This window comes from Cupressus sempervirens, chromosome 4 (assembly GCF_028749045.1).
Source record: "Cupressus sempervirens isolate cs-2001-9-10 chromosome 4, ASM2874904v1, whole genome shotgun sequence".
Classification (NCBI taxonomy): Eukaryota; Viridiplantae; Streptophyta; class Pinopsida; order Cupressales; family Cupressaceae; genus Cupressus; species Cupressus sempervirens.
The window spans coordinates 355026594-355039371 of NC_143121.1; the positions used below are offsets into that span (position 1 = coordinate 355026594).

At 36.3% G+C, this 12778-nt stretch overlaps 1 pseudogene across 1 annotated transcript; it reads left to right on the forward strand.

Moving 5' to 3' along the window:
• Positions 1-615: 615 nt before the first annotated feature.
• On the forward strand, positions 616-7398 carry LOC149561522 (putative pentatricopeptide repeat-containing protein At1g68930 pseudogene; annotated as a pseudogene). The gene is made up of 6 exons (XR_016363824.1): positions 616-4078; positions 6439-6507; positions 6598-6663; positions 6765-6841; positions 6940-7005; positions 7102-7398. The product of XR_016363824.1 is annotated as a putative pentatricopeptide repeat-containing protein At1g68930 pseudogene (transcript).
• The last annotated feature ends 5380 nt before the right edge of the window (positions 7399-12778 follow it).

The following is a 12778-nucleotide window of genomic DNA, read 5'->3' on the forward strand; positions in this document are numbered from 1 at the left end:
GTATTGGAATGGATGACCTTAGAGGAAGTCTCGTTTTTCACCTCTGCGAGCATTACCTAGATCCAATAAGTGCTAAGTGTTCCATTTATTCTCATGATAGATAAATTCATGTGTGAATCACTAATGAAACATAGATCAATAAACTTGAGTCACAAATATACAGAGATAATAATATCACAAGTTTATACATGTTAAAACCCATTTTTATTTTTTAACTTAAATTTTTTATTAAATTTTCATTAGTAGAGTTGCACTCATTGTTAAAAGTCCTACATATCAATTTAAAAATGTGTTAAGTTTCACCATCACTACGAAAGAAGCAAAAGATACACATGAAACCTGTGTAAATTGCATTTATTGTTGTATCTGTGGAAGAATCCTTGCAAAGAGTATTAAGGTATTTATGCACAAAACTCCCCAATATCAGACTTCAAAACATCCTGGTATCTAGGTGAGCATCACCTAGATCCAATGAGTGCTAAGTGTTTCATTTATTCTCATGAGAGATGGATTCATGTTGAAACACTACTCATGAAACATGAGTTGATGAGTTTGACTCAAAATCACAGTGTTAAATCCTGATAGCAATATGACAATTTGACATGGTTTAGAAATTATCTCCATTTATTACCTAATTTTTTCTAACCCTCTTTGAAGAACAGACATAAAGGCAACCCAAATTGCCAACCTAGGGTTTTCTCGCTTTTGGCAGAGCAGACTTCAATCCGTCACAGAGAAGGTGTTAGAATTTAAGGGATTAGAGCGAAATGTTAAATGTTTTACGCATACAGCTCAACACTGGAAAAGAGCGGAAAAATCCGTGGAGGAAATGGAGGATTCAAATGGAAAAACCATTGCCTCCATATATACGCAACAGTTGCAAGAGTGCATTGGCTCAAAATCTTTATCAAAAGGTAAGATAATTCATTCCCATATGATCAGAACTGGATTCAGAGCTGGCATATTTTTAAATAATCGGTTAATTGACATGTATTCTAAATGTGTGAGTGTTGTGGATGCACAACAAATGTTTGACAAAATGAATTTTCGAGACGTTTCTTCATGGAACAATATGATTGCGGGCTATGTGAAGAATGGGAATATTGAGGATGCACGCCAACTGTTTGATTACGGAGACGGGGTTTCATGGAATGCAATGATTGCAGGGTATACTCAACATGGGTGGGAAAAGGAGGCACTCACGGTCTTTGGGAAAATGCGAAGTGAAAGCGTTAAGCCGAGCGAGTTCACCTTTGGCAGCATTCTTCAGGCTTGTGCTAACTTACAAGTTGTTGAACACGGCAGGCAGATTCATGCCCATGCCGTCAAATTTGGATTTCAGGGCGAAGTCTTTACGGCTAGTTCTGTTGTCGACATGTACTCTAAATGTAAGAAAACAGGGGATGCACGAATAATGTTTGACAAAATGCCTGAACGAAATCTGGTTTCATGGAATGCGATGATTTCAGGATATTCCCAAAATGGTTGCAGTGAAGAAACTTTAAAGTTGTTTAGACAAATGTATTGTGCAGAGATGAGACCTGATCGTTCCACTTTTGCCTGTGTACTCAGTGCATGTGCTTGTTTAAGTGCACTTGAACTTGGGAAGCAAGTACATAGTTACATTTGCAAATATGGACTTGAGAATAATGTGTTTGTGAGTAGTGCTCTTGTTGACATTTATGCAAAATGTGGGAGTGTAGACAATGCACGCCAAGTTTTTGACAAAATGACTTTGCGAAGTACGGTATCCTGGAGTTCAATGATCTTAGGCTATGCCCAAAATGGGCGTGCAAAAGATTCAATTGAAGTCTTTGAAAAAATGCTTAGATCAGGCACAAAACCAGACCAGGTAACATTTATTGGTGTATTGACTGCATGTAGTCATGCAGGCCTTATTGAGGAAGGCCGCTATTACTTTAATTCTATGTCTAAAAATCACAATATTACGCTAGATTTGGAGCACTATGCTTGTATGGTTGATCTTTTTGGCCGAGCTGGTTATCTGGATGAGGCGGAAGCCTTCATCAATAACATGCCATTTGAACCTGATGCAGCTATATGGGGGGCATTGCTGGGTGCCTGCAGGATTCATGGGAATGCGAAAATAGGTGAAAGAGCAGCGAATCACCTTTTTGAGTTGGAACCACACAATGCTGGACCCTATATACTTCTCTCTCATATGTACGCTGAAGCTGAAAGTTGGGACAATGTTGCAAAAGTGAGGAAATTGATGAAGGAGAGAGGACTTAAAAAGGAACCAGGGTGCAGTTGGACTGAGATCCAAAACAGAGTTCATTCATTTATGGCAGATGATCTATCGCATCCACAGGCAAATGAGATATATCAGATATTGGAGACACTGATTGGTCAGATGGAGGTTCTAGGGTATGTGTCTCCCAAAAACACTGTGCTGAAAGACAATGACAATGCGTATCAATGGAAACATATCTACCATAGTGAGAAGCTAGCTATTGCTTTTGGGCTTAAAAATAGACCTCCTGGGACACCTATTCGAGTTGTGAAGAATCTTAGAGTGTGTGATGACTGCCATGTTGTTACAAAGTTCATTTCCCAAACTGTGGGACGCGAAATTGTATTAAGGGATGTCAGTCGATTTCATCATTTTAAAAATGGAAAGTGTTCTTGTGGGGATTACTGGTGACAGAATACTATGCAGTTAAGTAACTCTGACAAGGAAAAAAATTAGTAAAATATGATTCACATTAGATGCTTCGTGAAGAGTTGTCATTCTATGACACTTTCTTTCAATTGTCAAACATAGACATCAACTGTGTATATTGGATGAGCTAATTCTTCCTGCATACAACTTTTAACATTTCAAGGAAAATGGTAAAGATTGAAACACTACGCACTTTCCCCTTGCTTATGCTGTACAAGGCATGTAATTCAGAGTGCTACTTTCTTTTTACTGCTTGAGGGGGTTGTGACAGTGCATATGATGACTTACTGGAATCATCTTCAATTCTCTTACAGTCATGTTATTCTGTAACCAGTTTCTTTCACAAGTATTGCTCATCCATGACTGAAGACTTTATGTTGTTCTGTCCCAGATCAATGTTCCCCGAAGATGTCTGTGACATCCCACCATGGAGGGAAAGAAAACATGTAAATAAAATGACAGCCAATGCAAATTTAATGAAGCAGGGAGCTACGTTATGGGTCTGCTGGGCAGGCATTAATGGGAGTATGGTACAAAGCATGAGTATCACGTGAAGTTATGGGACTCCACAACCTTTACCAGCTTTCCTCTAGGTTACCCAATAATGAGAGGTTTGAGAAGGTTATGGACGATTACAAAAGGTTAAGGCTGTATAGATTCCTGAATTTAGAGAGGAGAGGGCGCCCAGATGAAGAGGGCATCAATGACCATTATCAACAGGGTAAAGGGATTGCAGATATGGAATGTGATGAATGCAGAACTAATGGTCTAGAAAGAGGAGAGCGTGGATAAAAAAAGTGGAGGAAATGCAAATGAAGGCATGAGAAAGAGAAAGAAAAACACAGAGAGATTGCCTAGGAGAGAAAAGGTGACTTGGAAGCAGCTTTGGAGCGGGAGAAACAAAGGAAACAGCGTTAACAGAGCGAGTGGATAAATAAAGGACTTGAAGGAATGCATCTGCGATTCCTCAAAGAAATGTGATATCATAGGATGCCATGATTGTAGGATATGCACAATCCGATTTGTTGAATAGGCTAAGAAATGTTAAAGAAGTGCAATTGGTGGGTTGTGGACTGTGAAGCCAGACTTGATGATCACTGCCCGACTTGGCTGTCTGTATTACCATGAGATCTTTTGAACGGGAAATTGACATCTCTGGAAGCATAAAGGGTAGATGATGTTCATAAGGCAAAGGGAGATGGAGAATTGAGGTGATTGTCTTGGGAGAGAGTAAAAAACCAGGAGTCAGAAACCGGAGAAGAAATACTATTCTATTTATTTCTTCCTTGCTCCACTATTATCATTTTCTTCCTCTGCCAAGCTTTAGGTTTCATCATGTGGGATACTGAAGAAGTAAAAGAGTCTTTGAGAGGGAATGCAAGCAATCCAGCTCCAGTAAGATATAAATAACTCTCTATATTTAATGTTGTCTAATTTTTCACCACAGTATGTTTTAATAGTGGATTGTTATGATATATATTCAAGCTATTTTTCTACAGAGTTACTTTTCTTATATACAATACATGTAGAGGCAGTATAAAATTCTTAAATGAAATTAGTAAATTTATTTATACTTATGGGAATTGGCAACATTGTTTTTGTGGTTCTTGATTTGGTCACATCGCTCAAAAAACTATCAAGTGGTCTCATCTTTGTTTTGAATTCTGGCATGATTACTTTTTCATTTATTTATGTAGAAAAATAGGACTCATTTTAAACTCAAAATATGGGGAAGAGATTGATTGAAATCCAACTGCCAAAAAATCTTATTGTGATTTATGTAGTCTTCTACGCATATAGTACTTGAGTTCTAGAGGACTAAGCTGATGGCATTCTGTACCCGAAACAAATTAAATTATCGATATAAATCACATTTCATTCTATTAGTTAAAAGAAGATATATGGATTGCACCCTATAATCAACTAGATGTAGATATGCGACTTCCCTAAACATGTATGAGAACAAAGCCTTAAGAGATGTTTGGATTCAAGGATGAAGTTTTACCGAGATAATATTGAGATTGTCATTGCATTTCATTCTTTGATTGTACATTTCAACAATGCTTAATCAAAAGCTTGAGTTACATAGAAGATAGATTGTGATAAAATCTATTATAGGTTATTATTATTTATGGATGGCATTAGGAAGCTTGCATGTGGTGATTTTGGTTACATAAACAATTATTTAAATATCGTCATGCGTTCATAAGTACAGATGGCTAGAATGAGACTTGAGTAAAGTTATAGCCATCATAAAATCCACAAGACCTTGATTATGGGTAAGTGCACCAAGTTGTGGTGCCAAAAAGGTGACACATTTTTAATTTTTTTTTCAATTTTCAATAGCGCGTATGCTGGGTAACCCGAGCCATAGCCCGTACGCACTTTTAAAAAAGAAAAAATATTATAAATGGCCTACATACCTGCAACCCATTCATTTTCATTTGTTTTTCCTACTTCTCCTTGTAGCAACGCGTACGCAAATTGCAACAAACCAAACTTTTCACCACTCGCCTTGCAAATATGCCTCCTCACCATCGAAGTTCAAGATCACGAGCACGTATGTTATCTAAATTCTTTTTTGCATTGTTTGACACGTTTTTTATATTGTTTTGTAGGTTTTTTATATTGTGTTGTAGGTTTTTTACAAATTTTCTTTAGATTTGTTTATTTATTTAGATTTCAATTGATTTCTTATCAAGAAATGTCAATAATGAACCGACAATTCTCCAAGAAGCTCAAAACCCTCAAGAAAATCAAAACCAAAACCCTCCACAAAAAGAACAACAAATTCCGTAGCCTGAACCAATTGCAAGACCTCCTCCTAGCACACAAGAAAATATAATAAATGAAATAAAAAGAGGCAAAACTGAATCAAGACTCATTGGTCAGTTGAAAGAATGTGGACAAACCAATCCAATGAAAGCTCAATTGGCATCATCCCTCGAATCCATTAAGACCCACATAGCTTCTGTTAGTGGTCAGTTAGATGTTTGGCAGGTTAAGAGAGATGAACAAAAAATATATTATGCAAATAAATTGTCATATCAAGATGTTAAAAAAAAAAAAATACCAAAAGGTAGAATATGTGCATTATTTAGAAAACCCGGTGAACAAAATATTGTTAGAGAGGGTACTAAACGGTTCCCCATCCATTGGTGCATACATGATGTTAGTAGAAATAATTTTTGGGATAGATGGTGGATGGTTTTTGATGCCCCTCCTTGCAACAATCACGAGCCCATTTATTTTTTAAAGAAATTGTATTGTGAGTTTGTCCTTAGGGAGATCTCCAATTATTTTAATATATTAGACTCCTAGGATAGAGGTGGGGGGTCATCATTTGAGAGGTCGGGGGCACGTTGTGACCCTAATGTAGTTAGGGCACCTATGGTCAAATCATAGGGTGAGCATGTGACTATTCCTTCAGTTGTGAAGGAACATGTAGAGGCCAGTGCTCTAAGGACCATTAATGCTTTGACACAGACCCTCATTTATTGCACGAGTCCATTAGTTGAGGGGGAGCCTTCTGTGCATCATAGTCACATGTGCACATCATGCGGATCCTTATGCATGTTTGACACTCATGCTGGAGATGGTGCGGATGATGGGCTCGTCACTGATCAGTTCCTGAGTGAGACATTTGGCATTGACACTCATGTAAATTACAATTATAATTTACTAATTTGATCACATTTCATATGTATAGTGAATGATTAATTAATTAGCATCTATTGACATTGTTCAAAATTCAGGGTCAGAGTGTTGGCAAGCCTAGTAGCGATCCCTCCACCCCATTTTTTGTCCTGTCCACGAGTCCAGAGGTATATATCGATTTAATCATTTAAATTAATACATATATTTATTAAGTAATCATATTAAGGATTGACAAAAAAAAAATGCATGTGCATCAGTTCTTTATAGGTTCGTCGACATTCGCTACAAACTCCGAACCTAGACACGACACAAGCTTTGTAGAGGTACATTTGTTTCATGTTAATTTAATTCATTTGATTATATTTGTTTCATGTTTCATGTTATATTTAACGTGTATTGTATGACATGCAACTCTTGAGATCAGAGACTCCTCTTCATCTCCAGTAGTCCGTTGATCATGGAGTGGCTGCAACTATGGCTAGTTCACAGCCATTGATTGAGGTATGAGAATTTTCTTGTTTTTATTTGTTGTTTATAATAGTTAGTATCGAAATTTCTAATGTTATTTATAAGTGATTATATTGATTCAATTGTTTTAGGGTCTTGTCACACCTGATCGTCCACGAGCCTTCGAGGTGAATTTGTAGAGCGACTATATGATGGCGGTAAGAGAATAATTAATTTTATGTGTACATATATTTGATTTCAATGTATAATAATTTTTCATTCATTTCTACTTTGTTTGTATCAACTCGAGTTAGAGAAGAGCCTCAATACGAGGACAAACAAGCGTGTGAGGAGGACCCCATCATCGCCACCGTCTCCCTCCACACGACAACTAAAGCCCTCTAGAGATTTGTTTCTTTCCCCTCGTGGGAAGAAGATATAGTTGATAGACATGTACATGTATAGGCATCAACAGACATATATGTTGAATTTTATGTCAATGGACATATTTGATATACATTTGATGTATATATGACATTTTATATTTGATGTATGACATTTATTTGATGCATGACATTATTAGATTTATGACATTATTGGTTATTATTTTATATTATATGTTTGTTCATGTATGACATTAAATTAGATATGTTCGTGTATGACATTAAATTAGATATGTTCATGTATGACATTAAATTCAATACCTAATCAATTCAAAACTTTGATAGAATATTGATTAACAATAAACTTTATCACTGTTTAAGCATAAGTTTATCATTTCCAATATGTCATCATCATATGATTTATGATCTTGTTCATGTTTAAAGTTCTCCTTCTCTGTCATTTGTTTATCAAGTTTAATTCAATACTTAATCAGTTTGAATTTTTTATACAATATTGATCAGCAATATAACTTTATCAGTGTTAAAATAGCTATTTTATCCCCTTGCTTATGTTTGAACTTGGTGTGGGGCCTTGTGTTATCTCCTAGCTTAGAGGAGTGGGGTAGTAAGGTTCCATGGTTGGGTGGAAAGTCTTTTATCCATTGAGTATTTTTCTAGAGTTTTTCAAGAGCCTTGGATGATCTTTCTTCACACATTCCAATTTTGCATCTTTTTTTGTGTGTGACTAGATGTTGCAACATCATATTTTTGTATCATGACTATGATATAATACTTGTGTATCCATTTTTTATAGAGATCATGTTGGAGGAGAAAAATGTTAGAACTATATGAAGACATGATATATAATGATTACTTGCTCCTTGTAATATGTATATGTACACATGCTTAGTTGCAATAAAGACGAATGGGTATATCAATATGATTGTCCTTGGTATACTTATGTGATTTTTACACTATCTAATTGTAATAATGGATTCAATTATTTATAATCAAATCTTGTTCATATATTTAGGATGGTTTTTACTTATGGGAACTTATGTATGCGTTTCTAGTAGTGATGTTTGGGAACCTATAAGAACTTGGTTGTTGAGTTAATATAGAATATTCATATATTTAATCAATGAGATACATCAAAATATTTAATGTTAGAAGAATTGAAAATGAAATGTATGTGCTTCAATTTTGTGTTAAAAATAGAATAAAATTTATTCCACTTTTACCCTTATTAGTTATGTGATCTCTTAGGTTCCCTACTAGGGGGATACAAGGAATAATTACTCTCTAGATTTCTTAGATTACTGGATGGATTTCTTGTAATATTGTGGTTATTGAAATTGAGACTAGTGATGCCTTTGATTCTTTAGGTGTAGATAGGACACAAAACTTACAAGCAAGTTAAATTTACTACTAGTCTATTTTACTTTTTAAATAACTCACATATATATATATATATATATATATATATATATATATATATATATATATATATATATATATATATAGCCAAAAATTTATCATTTGCAATTTCTGTCATTGTCATATTGATTTATGAGCTTCTTGTTCATGTTTAAAGCTTGCCTTCTATGTTATGCATCTAAGCATTTATCATAAATTATTATTACAAACATGTAACAAATCTGAAATTGAAAACAATACATTACATTAATTCCAAGGTTTAGTTATGATGTAGAGCTTAATAGGATTCTCAAGGTTTCATTAATTCCAAATGTCAGGTCTGCCACCATAGAATACTAATTGTAATGGGCACTCACATGTATTCCAATGCATATATTTCCTTATATGCACAATTGGTCAATGTTGTACCTTATAGAAGATATAATTTTACAAGTAGAATGATGCAGAGGTTAGGGTACAATAAGCACAATGCTGATGTCAATCCAACAAGACATATTATACACCCAAACTTCTACACCTTGACACAACAATAAAACTAAGGGATCATCATTAATCCATACAACTTTACACTAGCAAACTTGGCTTCACACCCATGAATGGTGGATTCTCACAAATAAGGTTGATCAGCATGTTAAGGGGTTCATCCCAACACTAAAACCAAGGAACCATGGCCAAACAACAAACACAAATTTCATAATTTTGTCCTTATAATGTAGCATCTAGGCTACTAGCCCTTCCAAAGACAAATTAGGCAACAAGTACCATATCTTCTAAAAGACCTCAAGAACTAATTAGCATTCCAAGTACTCTTTATTGAGTTTGTTATATCCCCAAAAGGGCAAGTGTTGAAGCCATTTACATGCCTTCCAAAACTAGACTGTTATATAGGCCTAATTGCCCCAATTAGATCACCTTAACAAAGGAAGTACCAAAAATCTAGTGAGAAAGACCAAACCAATGCATCCAATGATTAGGTTAGGGCAAGGGAAGGCAGATTCCAAAGTTTCACTTACTAGTTCAAACCCCGAGGCATGCAAATTAGCAAATTCCATAATGCAGCAGAGTTGTCACATGGTAATGCCAACTCATTTGTGCAAATTTTGTAAAGTAGATCAAATGCATAAGATAATCTTGTCAAAACTTAAGAGACAAGGAAACAATCAAACCCCAATAGACTTGAGTCCTTATCAATCCAAAATCATGACAAGATGAACACCATTAACAAAACAAAAAACAAAAAGAGGTATGATTTCCTTAGTAATATTTGTGTGTTTCAATATGAACTAGACAAAGGATATAATTGAATGGTTTATGAGGTTTGTTTGGCATGCTAGTCAATCCTATTAAAAAATGCTTTGCTTCTTCTCATAGATTTTCCTATTTGTGTATGTGTGCGCCTCATAAATCAATCAATCTATCACCATGGAGATTGGATATCTATGTATATGCTAGGATAGATCAAATGGTCTAGCAAATTGTGTTATTGATAAGTAGGCTTAGGTCTTTTTTCACAAGTCAAATTGTGATAGTACTAATGGAATTCAAGTGTGTAATTTTTTAGTCAATCTCATTATCCTATATTTCATGAGTAGTGGGACACAAGAACCCATATCTCATGAGAGTGAATAAAACACTTAGCACTCATTGGATCTAGGTGATTCTCATAGAGTTGAGGTACATGGACTTCCTAAGATGTCACCCACCCCAATACTACTCTCACTTGAGCACACTTAACTATAAAGTTTCCTCTATGGTTAACCCACTCTTCTTACAACACAATTTGCAAAACCTTCACCAAGTGTTGTGCCTTATGAACCATTCATTAGAATTGCCCTTAAGAAAATTGATTGATAAGTAGGAGACATTTCTACAAGAAGTCAAATTGTGATATTGCTATCAAAATTCAACTGTGTAGTATTTGAGACAAATTCATTGACCCATGTTTCATGAGTAGTGGTTTACACCAACTAATCTCTCATGATAATGAATAGAACACTTAACACTCATTGAATCTAATTGATGCTTAGAGAGGTGAAGTACCAATACTTCTTGGGAGGTCACCCATCCTAGTACTACTCCAACTCAAGTGCACTTAACTAGAAATTTCCCCCCATGGTTAAAACCACTCTTCTTGCAACTCCATTTGTAAAAGCTTCATCAAGTGTTGTGCCTTATGAACCACTCATTAGTAATCCCCTTAAGCTTGTTAATTGATAAGTAACATATATATTCCACAACATGTCAAATTTTGATATTTCTATCAAGATTCAACTATGTTATTTTTGAGTCAAATTCATTGACCCATGTTGCATGAGTAGTGGTCTACATGAACCCATCTCTCATGAGAATGAATAGAACACTTAGGACTCATTGGATTCCTACTTATCAATTAACAGTCGCTAATCCAAACAATACACTACACCATCCCGTTAGCTCCTAGAAGCCATAATCTGTATGCCACACGCTAGCGATCGTCACAACACAAACCAAACGAATTGCAAATCCCAAATCATGCACTATTCCAAGTCTTCTACCATGCTTTATGCTATGAGATATGCCTCGTCAAAGATCACAACTCTATGGCATTTAGTGACCCTTAGGGACGTTCTGGTTTGGCGTGCTCGAGAATGTTCAAGTGCTAAACGAGATGGGAGGAGGCTGGGGATAGGGTTTACCTGGCCACCTAGAGATAACAGAGCAGAAAATTTGATCCCATGATGAAAGGTGAGAGAGATTTGGTAGTTGGCAACTTTGTACTGACCAACACTACAAGTTTCAGCATCACCCGAGATGGCATCGCAAAATCAAAATAGAGTATGATCTCTAAAAAGTGAGAGAGGTTATTGTAGGTCTCCGCAACACGATCCTATAGGAATTGGAATCACATCCATACCTCGCACGAGCTCTAAGATATGCCCTGTCAAAGATCACAGCTCTATGGCATTTAGTGATCCTTAGGGACGTTCTAGTTTGGCATGCCTGAGAACATTCGAGCACTGAACGAGACAAGACAAGGTTGGAGATAGGGTTTTCCCAGCCACCCAAAGCTAATAGAGAAGACAGTTTGATCCCATGACAAAAGGTGAGAGAGATTTGGTAGCTAGCAACTTTGTACTAGCCAACACTACAAGTTTTAGCATCACCCAAGATGGCATCGCAAAATCAAAATAGAGTATGATCTCTCAAAAGTGAGAGAGGTTATTGTAGGTCTCTACAACACGGTCCTATAGGAACTAGAATCACATCCATACCTCACATGAACTCTAAGATATGCCTCGCCAAAGATTGCAACCCTATGGCATTTAGTGACCCTTAGAGACGTTTCGGTTTGGCATGCTCAAGAATGTTCGATCGCTGAACGGGATGGGATGAGGTTGGGGATAGGGTTTACCTAGCCACCTGGAGCTAATAGAGAAAACAGTTTGATCCCATGACGAAAGGTGAGGGAGATTTGGCAGTTGGCAACTTTGTACTGGCCAACACTACAAGTTTAGCATCACCTGAGATGGCATCACAAAATCAAAATGGAGTATGATCTCCAAAAAGTGAGAGAATTTATTGTAGGTCTCTGCAACACAGTCCTATAGGAACTAGAATCACATCCATACCTCACACGAGCTCTGAGATATGCCTCGTCAAATATCGCAACCCTATGGCATTTAGTGACCTTAGGGACGTTCTGGTTCAGCGTGCCTGAGAACGTTCGAGCACTCAATAGGACGGGATGAGGTTAGGGTCAGGGTTTACCTGGCCACCTGGAGCTAACGAAATAGACAGTTTGATCCCATAACCCTTTTTCTACTAAGTTGCAAATTTGAGCAACTTTTACAACTTTCAACAATGCAACTTTGCACAAAAGTGAAATTTTTACATTTTTCACTTGATTCCAATTCTATGACTTGGGAAAGGTTCAACAACAGTAAAATAACTTATTTCCAAATACTCAGCTCTTCACCAATTCCCAAACTCCTACAAAGTTGTCAGCATTTTTGCAATTTTGCTTTGACAACTTTTGCAATTTTTTGCAATTTTTCACATCTTAACTCCTAGATGCCTAAAACTTACCCTAATGACCCTAAGGACCTTTATAACTTTCTAAGAAACCCAACCACTCTTAGAAATCCCCAATCACAAGGAAAACCTATCACAAAGACAACTAATCACTAGTTGC